The sequence below is a fragment of the Telopea speciosissima genome, chromosome 7 (genome assembly GCF_018873765.1).
Source record: "Telopea speciosissima isolate NSW1024214 ecotype Mountain lineage chromosome 7, Tspe_v1, whole genome shotgun sequence".
Classification (NCBI taxonomy): Eukaryota; Viridiplantae; Streptophyta; class Magnoliopsida; order Proteales; family Proteaceae; genus Telopea; species Telopea speciosissima.
In genome coordinates, this window is record NC_057922.1 from 35,989,664 (window position 1) to 36,010,880 (window position 21,217).

A 21,217-nucleotide genomic window follows, 5' to 3' on the forward strand; every position below is an offset into this window, starting at 1 on the left:
GTCCTGTCAAGTGTGAACACTGCAACAGGCTCTATCATACCAAGGCTCAATGCTGGAAGCTCTATGGGAAGCCTGCTGATTTTGAGGAAAAGAAAGCCCGTGGGAAGTTTAAGCCCAAGGCTCGTATGGCTGATTCTCCTACTACTGCTGCTGCTGCTGCCCCTTCATCTGACATTGGGCTTACTCAGGATGAGCTCCTAGCTTTCCGTCATATGCTATAGGCCTCTTCCGCTGCCTCCCCTCCGGCATCTGTTCCTGTTGCCCCTCCTGGGTCTAATTTTGCCTCAGGTACTCCAGTCAGTAGTCTGTGTGCATCGGTTATATCCAGTCCTTGGATTATAGATTCCGGTGCCACTGACCACATGACTGGCTTCTCCCATGTATTTCATCTTTATTCTCCATGTTCTGGCAAAGACAATGTTCAAGTAGCTAATGGTTCCCTTTCTCCTATTAATGGGAAGGGTTCCATACGTTGCTCACCTACCCTTTCATTAAAATCTGTTTTGCATGTTCCGTCCTTTTCTACCAACCTTCTCTCTATTAGTAGTCTAACTAGAGATCTGAACTGCAAATTGATTTTTTTCCCTTCTCATTGTGTCATACATGATCTGGAGACGGGGCGCACAATTGGGAGTGGTAAGATGCAGGGTGGTCTCTACTTACTTGACCCGGGTCAGCCTTCTACTTTGCATTCGGCTTCCTCTACAGCTCATCATTTACAGTCCACCTCGTCCCTTGACCTTCATCTCTGGCACTGTCGACTTGGTCATTCATCCCTTAGTACTTTGTCTCTTTTGTTTCCGTGCTTGATTAAGCATTGTAATAGGAATGAGTTTTTCTGTGAGGCTTGTGTTTTGGCTAAACAGACTCATTCCAGTTATTCTTCATTAAATAAAAGAAGTGAGTCTCCTTTTGCTTTGGTTCATTCTGATGTGTGGGGCCCCGCCCGTTGTACTTTCCTTTCTGGTCATCGATGGTTTGTCTCGTTTATTGATTGTTATACTCGTGCCACTTGGGTGTACATGATGAGCCATAAAAGTGAGGTCTTTCGCTGTTTTCAGTTATTTCATCGTATGGTTCAGACCCAATTTAATGCCACCTTGCGCATTTTACACAGTGATAATGGCAGAGAGTACATGGAGGGTCGGTTCAACTTTATTTGGCTGCGCGTGGTATTGTCCATCGGACAGTTGTGTTGACACACTTTGCCCGAGAATGGGGTTCTTTGAAAGGAAAAATAGACATCTTGAGGTAGCCGGGCCATTATGTTTGCACGGCAGGTTCCTTCTCACTACTGGGGTGATGCCATTCTTACCACTGCTTATCTCATCAACCGTGTGCCTACCCGTGTCCTTGATGGTTGTTCCCCCGTTGATCTCCTCCAGGTTCCTCCTCCTTTGTGGTTCCCCCCAAAGTTTTTGGTTGTGTTTGCTATGTTCGCAATCATCATCCTTATGTGAAATTTGATCCACGGAGCATTCGGTGTATTTTTCTGGGCTATTCTGCGACTCAGAAAGGATACAAGTGTTACCATCCACCTTCTCGTCGTACTTTTGTCTCCATGGATATTATCTTCCCTGAGTCCTTGTCATATTATTCCCAGACACTTCTTTAGGGGGAGCAAGATCAGGGTTTTGAAGATGTGTCTGCTATTCTTCCGGCTTCTATTCAGGGGGAGCCCTTTATAACTTCAGCTTCTACAGTGGCTCCTATTCAGGGGGAGCATAGACCAATCAGTCAAATCCCTGTTGATAAAGTATATACCCCGGAGCACACAGGACAAGTTGAGACTACCACCACCACCATACCTGTCACACCCTGGCCCGATTATTAAGGGCCAAGTGTGGCGGGATGTCTCTGACATCCAACCAATCCCCAAGGATCACAAGTGCAGTACCCTATTCACAATCATTGCTCACAGATACAGTAATCAGAGGCAGCGGAAACAATTTAATTAATAGAGATAACATCATTAGTTAGAGAAGTCTAAATGATATTTCATTTATATAAATGATAAGGCTTGTGATACAACTATACAGTTTTCAAAGGTAGCACAGAGTAAAAGTATACAAGAAACTATTCTATAACTATATAAAACATTTATAAAGCATAAAAGAGTGGGGAGGTAGTCTGGACTATCAGGCCAAGATCAGGAGGTTGCCCAATCATTACGTGCGTACGAAGTATCGTGCACTTCAAACTCCAGCGCCGCAAATCCAACATTAGAAGTAACTAAATCACCTGAAAAATAAGGATATCCACAGGGGTGAGCTCTCAACTGAGCCCAGTAAGGGGGGGTACCAGCATACAAACACAATAAATCCATGATGCGTGTGCTAAACTAACATGTTCTAAGACAGATACTAAGTCTCACGGGGTATAAGTACTACTACTAGTGGTAGATGCTAACCTCGGTCCCGGAACTAACCCTTCGGTCACCCGAGCGAAACCATTCTACCATGGTGAGGACCCGCCAGTTCCGGAACTAACACATCGGACCCCGACAGACCCCCAAATGACCAACCCTGCCTGTTTATTCCCACAGCGGAATTAGGGACCCGCTAACATGGGACAGAAGATGGCATCCCGGAACTAACACATCGGTCTCTGCCACGGGTTGTCCAACACCTTTCCCCCTGTTGGTAAGGGGCGCGATTAGGTAATAAATATCAACCTAGCCATCGAGTCTAAACATGATGAGGCAAGCATGATCCGAGTTATAATTTACCAAATTCCATCATCATAAATTCACATCATATAAATAATCAATGCAAATGCATCGCAGTATGTCTTTGTCGAACCTATTTTACATGCATCTAATGCATTAAATAAAAGCTAGAAAACTACATGCTCCAGGTATAGAGGTAATGATGCATGAGCTTGGTATTCAACATAAAGTTGAAATTAATGTGATAAACACGCAGAAAATTAAGGTCGAATCCGCTTACCTGTAGTTGTAGATAGCCTAGGTGAATAAACTCCAATAGGCAGGCAAGAACAGACCCAGACAGTCCTAAATATGAGACAATAATATTATAGATTAGTTATAGAAGGAATCCTATGTCAGTTACCCACCAACAATCCAACAAACCGACTAGAAACATTAGAAACAACCCTAAACAACATACTAAACACCATGCAATAGGTTTTGGGATGGTCCAAGGTCAAGTCCCAAGGGGTCTAGGTCATAAGGGCACAAAAATGGGGGAGCCGGATGCGGACTTCCAGGGAGCGGTCAACCGCCCCTGGCCCGCAACAAGATCCGGTCGGTGTCCGAATTTGGGGGTTTTGCTTGATTGGCGGATCTTTGCATGTATGGCCCAAAGTAGGAGTTTTAACATTGATTCAAGGTGGGTCAATCTATTTTGGGTGTTCAATTTCATAAATAGTTAGTTAATTTAGGAATTTCTTCAATTAAACCTAAATTAGCTAGGTTAGGGTTTACTATACAAGTAATAGCTTCAACATTGAAGGTTTGATTAGAGTTTAACACTCAATTTCAGGTCTGATTGGGCTGGAATTAGTTAGAACAGCCCAATCTCACAACAAAATCTAATTATTCAAGCTTAACTTTGAAGCTTTAATGGAGTCCAACCATCTTAGGTGTATTTAGACTAAAAATAAACTAAACTTAGAGGAGAAGGAGAAGGATACAGCAAGGGTTCTCGGGCTTACTAGAAATTAGAGGCGAGCAGTCTTGGAAGCACTTCTAATGGAGATTCAAGTTCGAGTTCGGTTGTGGGAGGTAAGCCTTCAAGCGTACCCTTGTTCTCTCTTCTTCTCTTCTCTTTTCCCTTTTCTTTCTTCCTTCTCCAAGTGGAACGAATTTTTCAGCTTCTCTAACTTGTAATGTGTTTTGTAAATGGTATAAGAGAAGTTATATATATATAGGATACTTAACCACTAAGGGGCAGAATGGTCATTTGGTTATAAATTATTTCTAAAATTGATTCTTTTGTATTTATTACCTTATTCCAGCTACAGATCGATGTCATGCGACATCAGGGATGATCCGAATACGGGTAACTGTCCGGAACCACATTCCCCACTGGGGAACTGGGTCCCACGGGATCAATTTTACTAAAATACCCTTCTAACCCTATTTGGTCGTACAAAACGTTATATAAATATATTTTAAATTATATTTACATTGAGTTTAATTAAGGGGGAGGTCCTGCAGTCTGTCCAGCCAGCAGACCAGACACAGGTAGCTCTGGTGCGGGGTCCCACAAGGTAAAAATTACTATTCTGCCCCTAATACACTAATTAATTAAAAATAAAACATATATACATATAAAATGGAATTCTTACCTGAGATTCGGCTTAAGACAGAGAGAGGCTTCGCAGGCCATCAATCCAGCATGCCAAGCTTATGTGTTGTCTTCCGCTAGACACCTCAGACTCATTTAAGGTCACGGTAGTTGGCTGATCGGAATGCCTTTACAGACGAGTCATGAGATAGGTCTGAATTTCTTAATCAAGACGGCCCACAACTTAGAGGCTAGTATGGGCAAAGTTGAACCAGAACTTGAAATCACACAGATTCCAAAAGTTCAAATTTATTCGGAAATTTGACCGGGTTTCACAATACCACCTCCACTATCGTCTGCACTTGATCCAGATCCAGACCCTGCTACATCATCTGGTAAGGATCCTTCCCTTGACTTACCTATCGCTGTTCCTAAAAACGTTAGGTCATGCACCCAACACCCCATCTCCAATGTTGTTTCCTATGATGCTTTATCTCCTTCCTATCGTGCATTTGTTTCTTCTCTTTCCTCTATTTCTATTCTTCAGAAATGGCAGGAGGCGATTGCAGATCCAAAGTGGAAAGCAACCATGATGGAAGAAATGATGGCCTTACTTAAAAATGAGACATGGGAGCTAGTTGTTCTTCCTTCGGGTAAGAAACCAGTCAGGTGCAAATGGGTATTTGTTGTCAAGCAGAAGCCAGATCGAACAGTGGATAGATATAAAGCTAGGCTTGTGGCCAGAGGCTTCACTCAGACTTATGGGATCGACTACCATGAGACATTTGCCCTTGTTGCGAAGTTGAACACTGTCCGGGTCTTCTTGTCTTGTCTTGTCAACTTTGGTGGGACCTACAGCAGTTGGATGTAAAAATGCATTTCTTCATGGAGAGTTGGAAGAGGAGGTTTATATGGATGTTCCTACGGGTTTTTCCTCTGACAAGACCCATGGGAAAGTTTGTAGGCTCAAAAGGGCACTCTATGGGTTGAAGCAATCTCCACGGGCATGGTTTGGTAGGTTTCATAAAGCCATGGTCTCCTGTGGATATAAACAGAGTAATGTTGATCACACTCTGTTCATCAAGCGAAAGGGGGAAAAGGTCACTCTTCTCATAGTTTATGTTGATGACATAGTTATAACTGGTAATGATACAGATGAAGGTTCTCACCTGAAGGCTTTCTTGGGATGGGAATTTGACATAAAAGATCTAGGACAGCTAAGATATTTTCTTGGGATTGAAGTTGCCCGTTCTCCAAAAGGCATCTTTCTCTCCCAGAGAAAGTATGTTCTAGATTTACTATCAGAGACTGGTTTGCTTGGTTGTCATCCTTGTGACACTCCCTTGGAAGCTACCACCCGTTTGCAAGAGAAGGATGGTGAACTTATTGATAAGGGTAGATATCAACGATTGGTGGGCAAGTTGATTTATCTCTCCCACACCAGACCAGATATTGCCATTGCTGTGAGTCTTGTGAGCCAGTTCATGCATGATCCTTATTCCACTCACATTGCTGCTGTTCTTCGTATTCTCTATTACTTAAAGTCAGCTCCAGGAAAGGGGATCCTTTTGTCTCCTCATGACCATCTTCGCATCGAGGCTTACACAGATGCTGACTGGGGTGGTAACCCTGACAGGAAATCTACCTCCGGCTATTGTACTTTTGTTGGAGGAAATCTGGTTACACGTAGCGGAGTAAAAAGCAAAATGTTATGGCAAGATCTAGTCTTGAAGCTGAATTCCGTGCTATGGCCCGAGCATATGTGAGTTACTGTGGCTTCAGAGTTTACTCTTTGATATACGTGGTTCTGTTCATCTTCCATTGATGTTGTACTGTGACAACAAAGCAGCAATTAGCATTGCCCACAATCCAGTGCAGCATGACCGTACCAAACATGTGGAGATTGATAGATACTTCATCAAGGAAAAGTTAGAGAGTGGGCAGATTTGTATCCCTTTTGTGAAGTCTGGAGATCAACTGGCTGATGTCTTCACCAAAGGGTTGAGTGGGAAGTTGTTTTATCCTAGTCTAGTCAAGTTGGGCATGTGTGATATCTTTGCCCCAACTTGAGGGGGAGTGTTGAGATGTGTTACCCGATATTATAAGGGTATTTTTGGTATTTTATTTATGCTTTATTTATGTACTTTTGAACAAGGGTAGAATTGTAATTTGGGTTGTGACACTGTTCACGTGAACAGTGTCGTGAACAATATTTCCCTTTGTAATCTCTTTTATTATTATTATTATAAATAGAGAGTTTGACTGATCTCATTGATCATTCAAGCCATTCACGAAATTCCTGTTTTGTTAACAAGATCAAGTCAGAAGCACACTAAAATAAAACTCTAGGCCAGATTTAGAAGCTATTAAGATCTCACAACTTGCTGGGCAGTGTTGGGTTTGGGTGTGTGTTGTATTCTACGGGTCCACATAATTGTAATTGGTCTGTATTTGTAATTAGGACGGGTTTTGGGTCAATTACATGTATGGGGTTAGAATTGTAATTATATGGGGGATTAGGGTTTTGGGTTTCCCTATATATTGTCTCTGTGTGGAGAACCTTGGTAATAAGCAAAGGGGAACACTTTGTGAGGTGGAGAGTGGTGTAGAGAGTTTTTCTGGAAATAGTGGAAAGTCTCTGGTTCTCTCGGGTGGATGTAGGCAATCTTGCCGAACCACGGTAAATTCCTTGCAGTTTGTTTGATTGTTTGCTTGGGTTCTTCCTTGTGGTTGCGCATTCGTCCCCAACAGGTAGATCACCTTCAGCTTTGGATTAGTTATAGGACCCAAGAAATGGAGATAACCCTCCAAACATCTTATCCAACAGATGGTTAGATTGTGAGTTGCAAACAAGGTCAGAATTAGAAAGTAGTTTCCAAAAATAGAGGCTTACTGCCACTGCCGATCTGTTCAATGAATGGAGATCCAAATCAGGTCGATGGAAGGCTCTCGAGATTATGCCTTAACTTCTGAAAATTATGAGGATCTGAGGCCTGATCAGTGGGTATGAAGGAGAGGAAATGAGCCAGAAAACACCCTAATTATGCAGGTGCATGGTGTAGTTGAGTGAATATAAGACTTTCAGTCAATCTCCTCTTTGTGCAACAACACTCCGCTTTAAGGTCACCACTGGACAGCAACAATAATAGGTCTCGAACAGCTTCAAACACTAACTGGAATTGCATGAAATAGGTAGAAGAAGAGAAGAAGGGCATATGACCAAGGTCTCTCACCTATGGCTTAGGTCAGTCTCTCTAACCCTAATGGCATCACACCACTGTTGCAAGGAATCTCATCATGCACACTGTCTCTCACAGCAAAGGCAACAAATGCCCAATTTTTTTTGACTTCATAAAATTGTGGCATGTAGTATGGCACCCCCCTTTTTATTGATAAACAACAATAGAGTTCCCTCTTGTCTCCTCATAAGGGAAGGAATCGATTCCTGATTGGGCGCACGTTTTCTCTCTTGGGGTTTAGGTCATGGCGGGTCCTCCCTCTCGAGAGGAGCTCCTCCCTGAGCCTCAACTCGAGGCTGACGCTGGTAGGGCCTCGGCTCCATCCTATGCTGCCGTGGTTTCCAAGTCGATGGCCATCCCATGTGTGAAACCCGGACAAATTTCCGACTAAATTTGAACTTTTTGGAACTTGTGTGATTTCAGGTTCCAGCTCTCAGCCTATGGTGACATCGATGCTATGGGCTGCATCGGTCGAGGACACAGATGAAATAATCGACACTCCTATGGAGGATTCCAGGGATTCTTCCCAGTTTGCCTTGTTGGAGTCAGAGGACCCCCATGAAACCCCGCATCGGAGTTACCGGTGCCGGATCTGCTGCCTGGAGGCTATCCCGGACCTCTCCCTGAATTAAAAACATTGTAAGTATGATTTAAATGAATTTATATATTTTGTTTGTACGACCAAATAGGATTAGAAGGGCATTTTAGTCAAATTGCCCCTGTGGGACCCACATCCCCAGTGGGAAATCCTGTCCTTAACAGTTACCTGTATTCGGATGATCTCTGATGTCATCCAACATCACTTTATGGTTAGAATAAAGTAATAAAAATAGGATTCAGGTTATAAACAGCTTTGAAAATCAGTTTTAGAAATGATTTATGCCCAAAAGACCATACTGCCCCTTAGTGCTTAAATACCATATATATATATATAACCTCTTACACTGTTTACAAATCACATTTACAATCTAAGGGAAAAGAATTCTGTCTTGGAGAGCAAGAAAGAAGAAGAAAGAAGAATAGAGAGGAAAGAGAGAAGAAAAGAAGAAGTTGTTCTTGAAGCTTGGACTCCATACCTGGAATTGAGCTTAGAACCTCCAATTGGGACTGAATTGCATAATTAATGGCTGCCTACACCTTGTTTCTGCTTCTACACAAAGGTAAGCCATGGAAACTTGCTGATTTTCCCTTTGCTTCCCTTCTTCTCCAACCTAAATTCACCTAAATAAGCTTACCACCATTAAAGCTTCAAGGCTAAGCTTGAATATTGAAATTTTGCTATGAATTGGACTGTTTTGGATCAGTCCCAGTCCAATTAAACCTGAAATTGTAGGATTAACCCTAATCTGACCTTAGTTGCTAAAACTGTTGACTATGGGATAAACCCTAAGCCAACTAATTTAGGGTTAATTGATAAAACCCCTAAATTAAGAAGCCAACCATGAAATTAAAACCCCAATTAGACTGACCCACCTTAGTTTTGACTTAAAACACCAAATTAGGGCCATGCATGTCAAAATCTGGCCATTTCAAGCTAAATCCCCAAATTCGGCCTCAGGGCCGGATGTAGTTGCAGGTCTAAGGCCGGTCGTCTGGCCCTGTATCCCTCTGAATCCGGCTGCTCCTTTTTATGCCCCTGCTGCCCTAGTATTCTCGGGATTGCCCTTAGCTTTTATCTGAACCTAATGGATGTTATCTGTATGTGATTTAGGGCTGTAATTCCTGTATTTTCTCTATCTTGACTGGATCTTTGGAAATATTTGGCTAGGCTAGCTTATCACTATAGGTAAGGGAACTTTGGATTTAATTTGGGCGTGTTTATCATCTTAATTTTGATGTTATGCTGAATGCCATCTCATGCATCATTGAAACTACTCTGACGCATATAGTTTCTTAGCTTGTGTTTTGATGCATTAGAATGCATATGATTTAGGCTGCACATTAGCATGGTGCATTGCATTGCATTGATATTATTACTATTTTGAATTGTTGATGGTGGAATTTGGTACTCTGTAACTCAGCTGAACATGCTTGTATCATCATAAATAGACTGCACTGGGTTAGGTTATTATTCATTACCCAGTACTACGCCTCTTACCAACAGGGGGAGAGGTGTTGGACAACCCGTGGTACAGCTGAAGGGATAATGCCGGGGTGCCATCTTCTGTCCCATGTTAGCGTGTGTACTCCGCTATGGGAATAAACAGTAAGGGTTTGTCTTTGGGGGTCTGTCGGGGTCCGATGTGTTAGTTCTGGGACTGGCGGGTCCTCACCGTGGTAGAATGGTTTCGCTCGGGTGACCGAAGGGTTAGTTCCGGGACCGAGGTTAGCATCTACCACCAGTAGTACTTAGACGCCATGAGACTTAGCATCTGTGCAAGGAGCATACTAGATTAGGACATGCATCATGAATTTACTGTGTTTGTATGCATGTATTCCCTTACTGGGCTCAGTGGAGAGCTCACCCCTGTGGATATCCTTATTTTATAGATGAAACTGCTTCCGTTGCTGTTGCTGGTTCTTTGGGGACTCCTTCTGCTCAAGATGCTCCTCTTGTTCCTGGAGTTGATATTCCTCTCTTTATTGAGCACGATGCTTCGTGCTCCTGCGACGATTACGCGTTCTCCTGATCTTCCAGACTGATCAGGCTACCTCCATCCCTTTTTGTTTATAACACTTGTGTAGTAGCTATAGTCAATAACTTTTTGGGTTTATGAGTTACTGTCTTCTTTCCTTTTTGAGAATCACAAATGTAACTCTGATGTACATATTTGTTCATATAATATAATGTTATCACTAGTTCTCCTTTACTATTGTCTTATTGCTCTATTTATTGCTTCCGCTGCATTTAAATTCTGATAATTGTGAATGAAATTGCGAATAGAACACTGCACTTGCGATCCTGGTGGGATTGATTGGGTGTCTGAGACATCCAGTCACACTTGGCCTTTATAAACCGGGCCGGGGTGTGACATTTAAGTGGTATCAGAGCGATCATGCTCTAATTGTATTTAGTTAAATTCATGATATGGCAGCTCTTGAACTCATTGACCTGAAGGTGAGTTCAGTTAGGGATAATTAAAAATCTCAACTAAAAGCTACCAAGTAAAAATGGAATTGATTGTGAAACTCAAGTTAGATAAAAAGATAAGTAATTATATATATATATATATATATATATATATATATATATATATATATATATATATGTACTTGGGATGTCTTTACAAAATTTCAGCCTTTGGGCTGATTTGGTACATCAGTTTAACATACTGAAAATATGACCTAGTCCTTACAAGTTGAAGAAAAGAAAACATAACTACTACAACCATTAACTGAAAACAAGTAAAGTGAAACCTAAACTGATTGAGGAGCTGTCCCCAGGGGGTACCATCAGTAGGGACGGCTGATGTCGAAGAAGAAGCCCCTGCATGACCATGAGTAGCATACTGAGGAAGAGTGGGTGGATCTCTAGGTACATCTGCGACCACCCTCTCTGTAGTGTCCTCCGCATCGGTGGTCTGGCCTGGGTCGGTGCAATTAGGATGCCCAAGCTCTGGAGAGAATGGAGGGAGTTCTATGCTCATCTTCACCAGAGTGACACGGTTGATGCTCATCCTCTTTTCTGTAGAAACCTCCTCATTCCTTAGGTTTACTCCAAACCTGGGAAAGATCTTGGTCAGAAGCCTACCAAGCAAGAGGTTACCCCGCCCAGGATTATCATGCAGATGTGCCATAGTGTGCATAATCGCATAAGGTAGGCAGATCTGGTAACCTGTATAGAGACAATATGTGGCAAGAATCTGCATCGTAGACAACTTAGTCCGATGGCCACTCTTCTGGACCACGTTATGACCACAAATCTTAGAGAGCACACAAGCTGATGGAAGCAAATCCAGCTCAGATTTTGGCCTATCATAAAACTTCCCATTGGTCAGAACTGAATACAACCATTTCTGCTCCTCATTAGCCAGGAACTCAGATGCATCAACAGCTGGAGTACAGTACCTCCATTCTGAAATCTCTAAAATCTGTGCCAAGTCAGCTGTGGTAAAGGTGATGGGCGTTTCCTTCACATAGGAACGAATGACAAACTCATCGCCCTCGAAGCCATAGGATAGGTTGCTCAAAAACAGTCGAACCAACCTAGGATAACAGTGTCTCTCTGGCTGTAGCATAGACAACCACCCCAGCCTTTCGAATCTTTCCTGGACCTTGAATGCAACAAGGTCATCTAACACTACATCTCTTTCTTCCTCCACCTTTCTCTGCATAAACCATTCACCATAGCACTCTTCTTCCTCTACGCTTCGGAAGTATCTCGGGTTGAACTGTGGTGGAGCAACAGCCCTACCCCTTCCCCTGCCTCCCCTACCTCTTCCTCTCCCTTCTCGACCTTGGGCTGCGGCCATTTTCTTTTATGCTGCAAATTTGGCAAACAATATTACTTAGTAACATATAGGACAGCAAGTTAGCTAAATTTATTAAGGCATTTGGCCTATCACTATACACATGTATATTCTAGAGTAATATTAAGCAAAGGTGTATAAAAATTTGTACTAAGCTAGATGAACCCTAACTATGGTTCTAGAACAACTAAAATAAGAATTACATAGTTATGGACAACAAGGACCGAACTGCTGCAGTATGGGCAGGTCTGAAACAAGTAATAAGAAAATAGGGGGAATACATAACTATGTTAAACATTGTTAAAACTTAGTAAAAGAGAAGTAAAAACAGTAAAATGTTCTAAAAACTTAAGAAAAGAAAGGCAAAAGTCCTAGATTGGGAGAAGGAACAAAACATAAAAGAATCTCATGATTTGGAACAATGAAGAGGGAAAGAAAAATGATAAATAAGTTGAAAAGAAAAAATGTAAATCATTAACATAGCATAGTATAAAGGGAAATTAAGGAATCAAAAAGCCTTAGAAACTTAGAAGAAATGGAGAAAGAAGACCTAGTTTGGTCAAGGCATGAGAGAAAACAAGAAATTTCATGATTTAGAGTACTTACTTGTGATTTGAAGGGTAAATCCAAGAATCAAAGCCAAGTTTGAGTGCTAAAACCCTAGAAAAGCCTTAGGAAACCCTTAGAGTGAACTTAGGAAAGAAAGGAGTGAATTTGAAATGTTTTAAGGTGGGACCCGAGCTCTTTTATAGGCCCAGTTACCGCTAGCCGGTCGATCGGCTCGGCTCGGCTTGGTTCGAGTGTGAATCCGACTTGTGCATCCGGCTGGGGCAAAATTTTATGAAGCCACTGACTCCACAGGCGGATGATCTGGCTTGATTCTCTATGAATCCGGCACATTTTAAGTCTGCGTCCGGCAGACCCAATAAAATTACAAAACTTTTTAAAATAAATTAAATAAATTATAATTATACATTATAAATATTATACATATTATTTAAATACAATAGGTATATTAATAGGTTTTGAAAATAAGAATATATAAGGGCTATAAGCCTATATCAAAAGTGTATATGTAATGTAATTGTAATATATAGATATTAGTATATATTATACTCATATATATAATGTTTGGGAAAATATATATAATTGTGTACTAATATGTGTAGAAAATGTATATGTATATGAAATATACATGCTTTTATAATGAATCTTATCTTATCTTGTCTTGTATATATTGTGTACCATGTATTATGTAAGCACTTTATACATTTATTGTATAATATAATGTAGGATTTATTTGTATATTTATTATATATGTGTTGTAAATAATAAAAATATTGTATTATTTATTTTTTTTTAAGTGTTCGAACCGTTGGCTTAACACGTAACTATAACTCGAGATGAGTTATGTGTTAAGGCCAATCGAGGAAATGCCTACAACCCCGAAAACATTGACGAGTTGAATCGAGCACTCGAGTTACTCGTCAATGACCGCTTGTATCTCCAGCCGATTCTCTGGAACGACAGTAAGTCCTTGATGGCTAGGGACTTTTATATCATTGATTGAAGGGTGGAATACCTTCAAGCTCACACCACTCGCATCAACTCTATCCTTCACAGATGGGCGGATAAGCTTCAAGGCCTTCCTTGAACTCTGTTAAGTATGATGAATCATGCTTTACTGTTCTATTGTTTTATATGACTGTGCATTCCATTTTATTCAAACTGATGCTTATGCTGATAGTTTGATGCCTATCTTTCTTTCTTTCTCAGCTGATCATTATAGATCCACGACCTCCTAATACTTATCAGAGGCATACCGCTGAGGGGTGTGCACAGGCAGCCTCCTCTTCTAACCCTGCCCATAATGATCCTCCAACTGGGGGTGTACAGGCAAATCCTCCTCCTCCTGACATGACTTCACCCGATATGGCTAGTCTTATAAGAACTATAATGGAAGGACAACAACAACAGATGCATCAAATGATCACTGATATGGGTGATCTGTTCCAGGCAGCCATCAGGAACATACAGGCTCCGCAGGCAGCCCTGCAGCCCCTGCTGTCCCTCCCCCTCCTGCTCCACAGAATGACACCGAAGGCCGCATGATGGAAAGGTTCCTCAAAATGCTGCCTCTCACTTTTGCTGGGATCAGCAAGGACACCCTATTGCCTGTCAAATGGGTGAAGGAGATGGAAAAAGCTTTCAATTTCCTTGGCTGCAATGAACAACAGAAGCTTACTTGTGCTGGATACAGACTCTAGTACGAAGCAAAAGCCTGGTGGGAAACCACTAAGCCTATTCTACAAGCAGCGCACCCGGTTTTAACATGGGAGATTTTCAAGCAAGCTTTCTTTGGGAACTATTTCCCTACCAGTGTGAAAAAGAGGAGAGAAGTTGAGTTGGCTGAGTTGACTCAAGGACCAAAGTCTGTGCTGGAGTACCAGCAGAAATTTGAAGAGCTGTTCTTATTTGCTCCTCCTTACTTGGGCACTGATGAAGCTAAGGCACAGAAGTTCGAAGATGGGTTGAGGCCACAAATTGCCTCGATAATGGCCCAACCCAAGGGTACTCAGAAACTGTGCAGACCGCGAAGACGGTAGAGGATAAGCAGAGGGATGCTTATCATGTTGGTCAATCAACTGGCAAGCGGGCAGCCCCGTTCTATGATAGGGGATACAACAAATTTTGCAAGCCTTCTGGATCTACTGCAGCACCATCTTTCCCACAGAGAACTCAGTCTGAGTCAACAGTGTCCGGACCGGTGTATGCCAATCCCAGCACCAAAGCAATAGATGCAGTGACTCCAACAAGTGCACCAAGCTTCAAATGTTTCACTTGTGGACAAGCGGGACATACTTCTAGGTCATGCCAACAGAGGAAACCTATGTATCCTACACACCAACCTACCAGTAAGCCTCAAGGCCGGATTTATTCTGTGACTGGTAGTGAAGCTGAGGCCAGTCAGAATGTAGTCACTGATATTCTTCTAAACTTATACATAATGGTGTTTTTATTAAATGGTATCATGCATATATAATTATTGAATCATGGCATATAGGTACCATTCTTATTTGCTCTGCCCCTGCATATACCTTGTTTGATACTGGAGCGACGCACTCCTTTGTGTCACCGTCATTTGCCAAGAGAATTGGGGTATCAGCAAAATGTTTAGAAGAGGGTCTAGCAGTTAGCACACCTACTGGATCAAGAATAGACTTGAATACACTGTATGAGCCGTGTGCTGTGATAATTGCCGGCAGAGATATGAACGCCCATTTGATACAACTCGATATGACAGACTTTGACGTCATATTGGGGATGGATTGGTTAGCAGCACACAAGGCTAGTGTGCTATGTGCAGATAGAAAAATAGTATTCCAGCCTAGAGGCGAGAAGGGATTCGTCTTTGTGGGTGATAAGAAGAAGACACCCAGAAAGATGGTGATTTCAGCCTTGAAAATGAAGAAGTTGTTAGACAAGGGATGCCAAGGATACCTTGTGTCAGTTATGGATACTAAGACACAGGTTAGGCCTATGTCAGAGATTCCTGAAGTTGTAAGACTTGATAAGTCCGCCTCCACCAAGGGAGAATGAGTTTGTGATTGATCTTAAACCAGGAGTAGCGCCAGTATCTAAAGCACCATATAGAATGGCACCGACAGAATTGAAGGAATTGCAAGCTCAACTTCAAGACTTGTTAAAGAAAGGATTTATTAGACCGAGTATCTCACCTTGGGGTCCTCCAGTCTTGTTTGTGAAGAAGAAAGACGGCTCCATGCGGATGTGCATTGATTACAGAGAGTTGAATAAACTGACAATCAAGAATAAATATCCTTTGCTAAGGATTGATGATCTCTTTGATCAGCTTCAAGGTGCCCAAGTCTTTTCGAAGATAGATCTCAGATCAGGGTACCATCAGCTTCGAATTACGGAAGTCGATGTTAGCAAGACAGCTTTCAGGACTCGATATGGATACTACGAGTTCTTAGTTATGTCATTTGGACTCACTAATGCCCCAGCAGCTTTTATGGCCTTAATAAACAGAGTCTTTCATGATGTCTTGGACAAATTTGTGATAGTCTTCATTGATGATATCTTGATCTACTCCAAGAATGAAGAGGAGCATGCCCAACATTTGAGATTTGTCCTGCAAAGATTGAGAGAGAAGCAACTATATGCAAAATTCTGCAAATGTGAGTTTTGGTTGTCTCAAGTTGGGTTTTTAGGCCATGTAATTTCAGCTAGAGGGATTGAAGTGGACCCTGGGAAGGTTGAAGCTGTAGTGAATTGGGAGAGTCCCAAGACTGTAACTGAAATCAGGAGTTTCCTGGGTTTAGCTGGTTATTATAGAAGGTTCATAGAGAACTTTTCCAAGATAGCTATGCCCATGACACAGCTTACCAGGAAAGGTGTTAAATTTGAATGGAATGAAGACTGTGAGAACAGCTTTCAGGAATTGAAGAAAAGGTTGGTAACAGGCCCAGTCCTAGTCCTTCCTGAAGGGACTGAAGGGATGGTGGTGTACACTGATGCCTCCAAGACAGGGTTAGGCTGTGTGTTAATGCAAAATGGATAAGTCATTGCCTATGGTTCGAGACAGTTGAAGGACCATGAGAAGAACTACCCTACACATGACCTGGAACTAGTAGCAGTTATCTTTGCACTAAGGTTGTGGAGGCATTACTTGTATGGTGAGAAGATTGAGATTTTCACTAACCATAAGAGTTTGAAGTACTTCTTTACTCAGAAGGAGTTGAATATGAGACAGAGAAGATGGTTGGAGCTCATTAACGATTATGAGTTCGATATTTCATATCATCTAGGGAAAGCCAATGTGGTGGCAGATGCACTTAGCTAGAAATCTGTAGATTGGGATATTGGAAGGGTATTCATTGAAGATGAAGTTCTGAAGGATCTGAGTGCAATGAATATGGAGCTCATATTTAGAGAGACTGAAGATTTGATTTCAGTATTAATGGTACAGCCATCACTGAGAGCTCAGATCATAGTAGCCTAGACTTCTGATGAAGAGTTCCAACGCATTGTAAGCAACATTTGAGCTGGAACGCAAAGAGATACTAATTTCTCAGTGACAGCTGATGGAGTCCTGATGTTCAGAGATAGACTATGTGTACCAGCTGATACTCAGTTGAAAAATCTGATTTTACAAGAAGCCCATCGTTCTCCTTACACTGTACACCCTGGCGGTACAAAAATGTACCGAGATTTGAAGCAGTACTTGTGGTGGCATGGAATGTAGCATGATGTGGCAATCTATGTTTCTAAATGCTCTACTTGTCAACAAGTAAAGGCTGTCAGACACAAACCTCAGGGACTTTTGCAGCCCTTAGCCATTCCAGAGTGGAAATGGGAGGATATAACTATGGATTTTGTCACTGGCCTTCCTCGCACTAGGAAGGGAATGGATACAATCTGGGTAATTGTAGACAGATTGACCAAGACAGCCCATTTCATTCCCATGAAGATTACTTACTCCATGGATCAGTTGGTAAAGCTTTATGTGGATAACATTATCAGACTTCATGGGGTACCTGTGAACATAGTATCTGATAGAGATCCCAGATTTACATCAAGATTCTGGAGGAGTTTACAGAAGGCTATGGGTACTGAGTTGAGCCATAGTTCAGCACATCATCCCGACCTTAGAAGATATGCTTAGGGCATGTGCACTAGAGATGAGTGGCAGCTGGGATGAGCATTTATCCTTGATTGAGTTTGCTTATAACAATAGCTACCATGCATCCATTGATATGACTCCGTTCAAGGCCCTATATGGAAAGACATGTCGTACTCCGCTGTGTTGGGATGAAGTTGGAGAGCGACGTATGTTGGGTCCTGAATTGATTCAGAGGACTTGTGAGCAAGTTGACTTGATAAGAGAGAAGATCAAGGCTGCACAGTCTAGACAAAAGACCTATGCAGATAGAAGAAGAGAGCATATCCAGTTCAGAGTTGGGGAGAAGGCATTCTTAAAAGTATCCCTAGTTAAAGGTGTTGTGAGATTTGGGAAGAGAGGAAAGTTGAGTCCTCGATACATCGGCCCATATGAGATTATAGCCAGAGTTGGTGCAGTAGCCTATCAGCTTGCACTGCCCCCATCACTTGCCGGTGTACATGATGTGTTCCATGTCTCTATGTTGAGACAATACATCCCTGATTCATCACATCTGCTGCCCCAGCAACCACCTGAGCTTATTGCTGATCTGACCTATGATGAAGTGCCAGAAGAGATTGTTAATGTAAAGGAACACAATCTGAGGAATCGAACTATCTCCTATGTGAAAGTTAGATGGAGCAACCACTCTGCTGCTGAAGCGTCTTGGGAAAGAGAAGACTTAATGAGAGAGAGATACCCTTACCTCTTCAATCTTCCAGGTACATCAATTTAGAGGACGAAATTTTTATAAGGGGGGTGGAGTGTGAAACCCGGACAAATTTCCGAATAAATTTGAACTTTTTGGAACTTGTGTGATTTCAGGTTCCAGCTCTCAGCCTATGGTGGCATCGATGCTATGGGCTGCATCGGTCGAGGACACAGATGAAATACTCGACACTCCTATGGAGGATTCCAGGGATTCTTCCCAGTTTGCCTTGTTGGAGTCAGAGGACCCCCGTGAAACCCCGTACCGGAGTTACATGTGCCGGATCTGCTGCCTGGAGGCTATGCAGGGCCTCTCCCTGAATTAAAAACATTGTAAGTATGATTTAAATGAATTTATATATATTGTTTGTACGACCGAATAGGATTAGAAGGGCATTTTAGTCAAATTGCCCCTGTGGGACCCACATCCCCAGTGGGGAATCCTGTCCTTAACAGTTACCCGTATTCGGATGATCTCTGATGACGTCCGACATCACTTTATGGTTAGAATAAAGTAATAAAAATAGGATTTAGGTTATAAACAGCTTTGAAAATCAGTTTTAGAAATGATTTATGCCCAAAAGACCATACTGCCCCTTGGTGCTTAAATACCATATATATATATATAACCTCTTACACTATTTACAAATCACATTTACAATCTAAGGGAAACGAATTCTGTCTTGGAGAACAAGAAAGAAGAAGAAAGAAGAATAGAGAGGAAAGAGAGAAGAAAAGAAGAAGTTGTTCTTGAAGCTTGGACTCCATACCTGGAATTGAGCTTAGAACCTCCAATTGGGACTGAATTGCATAATTAAAGGCTGCCTACACCTTGTTTCTGCTTCTACACTAAGGTAAGCCATGGAAACTTGCTGATTTTCCCTTTGCTTCCCTTCTTCTCCAACATAAATTCACCTAAATAAGCTTACCACCATTAAAGCTTCAAGGCTAAGCTTGAATATTGAAATTTTGCTATGAATTGGACTGTTTTGGATCAGTCCCAGTCCAATTAAACCTGAAATTGTAGGATTAACCCTAATTTGACCTTGGTTGCTGAAATTGTTGACTATGGGATAAACCCTAAGCCAACTAATTTAGGGTTAATTGATAAAACCCCTAAATTAAGAAGCCAACCATGAAATTAAAACCCCAATTAGACTGACCCACCTTAGTTTTGACTTAAAACACCAAATTAGGGCCATGCATGTCAAAATCTGGCCATTTCAAGCTAAATCCCCAAATTCGGCCTCAGGGCCGGATGTAGTTGCAGGCCTAAGGCCGGTCGTCCGGCCCTGTATCCCTCTGAATCCGGCTGCTCCTTTTTGTGCCCCTACTGCCCTAGTATTCTCGGGATTGCCCTTAGCTTTTATCTGAACCTAATGGATGTTATTTGTTTGTGATTTAGGGCTGTAATTCCTGTATTTTCTCTATCTTGACTGGATCTTTGGAAATATTTGGCTAGGCTAGCTTATCACTACAGGTAAGGGAACTTTGGATTTAATTTGGGCGTGTTTGTCATCTTAATTTTGATGTTATGCTGAATGCCATCTCATGCATCATTGAAACTACTCTGACGCATATAGTTTCTTAGCTTGTGTTTTGATGCATTAGAATGCATATGATTTAGGCTGCACATTAGCATGCTGCATTGCATTGCATTGATATTATTACTATTTTGAATTGTTGATGGTGGAATTTGGTATTCTGTAACTCAGCTGAACATGCTTGTAGCATCATAAATAGACTGCACTGGGTTAGGTTATTATTCATTACCCAGTACTACGCCCCTTACCAACAGGGGGAGAGGTGTTGGACAACCCGTGGTACAGCCGAAGGGATAATGCCGGGGTGCCATCTTCTGTCCTATGTTAGCTTGTGTACTCCACTATGGGAATAAACAGTCAGGGTTGGTCTTTGGGGGTCTTTCGGGGTCCGATATGTTAGTTCCGGGACTGGCGGGTCCTCACCATGGTAGAATGGTTTCACTCGGGTGACCGAAGGGTTAGTTCCGGGACCAAGGTTAGCATCTACCACCAGTAGTATTTAGACCTCATGAGACTTAGCATCTGTGCTCGGAGCATACTAGATTAGGACATGCATCATGAATTTACTGTGTTTGTATGCATGTATTCCCTTACTGGGCTCAGTGGAGAGCTCACCCCCGTGGATCTCCTTATTTTACAGATGAAACTGCTTCCGTTGCTGTTGCTGGTTCTTTGGGGACTCTTTCTGCTCAGGATGCTCCTCTTGTTCGTAGAGTTGATATTCCTCTCTTTATTGAGCACGATGCTTCGTGCTCCTGCGACGATTGCGCGTTCTCCTGATCTTCCAGACTGATTAGGCTACCTCCATCCCTTTTTGTTTATAACACTTGTGTAGTAGCTATCATAGTTGTCATGGCGTCACGACGATCCAAGTCGGTGGAGGGGTGTCACGTTGATATATCAACATGTCGCTCGCCATGGCGTTCATGTCGATCATGTTTTATTTTTTATTCTCTATTTTTAATGTCATTTAGTATGGTATAATATATGTCCTATAACATCAAAAATCAACATGAAAGTGTACTACTAATATACTATGGTTTAATTCATGAAAGTGTAATAACTATTAAAGCAGTGAATAGTGAATAGTGAATAGTGATGGACTACTGGCTTTAATAACTATTAAATCCCTCCCCCTCTTGTCTCTCGACTCTCTCCCTGTCTCTGTGTGTGTAAGTGTAACTATGTATGTGTGGGCCTGTGGCTGTGTGCCTGTGTGCAAGGTAAGAAGAAGAAAAAATAAAAAACAAACACCTTCTCTCGTGATCTGCAACCCCGCAACGCAAGGCAAGAAGAAGGAAAAAAACAAAAAACAGAGATAGTTCGGCTGTAATAAATCCCTCCCCCCTTCTGTCTCTCGACTCTCTCCCTGTCTCTGTGTGTGACA

General features: G+C 42.0%; 1 protein-coding gene across 2 annotated transcripts in view; it reads left to right on the top strand.

Annotated features, from left to right (window-relative positions):
* LOC122666826 (metal tolerance protein 2-like) overlaps positions 1 to 21,217 on the top strand; it is a 109,411-nt gene that overhangs the window by 42,204 nt on the left and 45,990 nt on the right. The window lies entirely within an intron of this gene.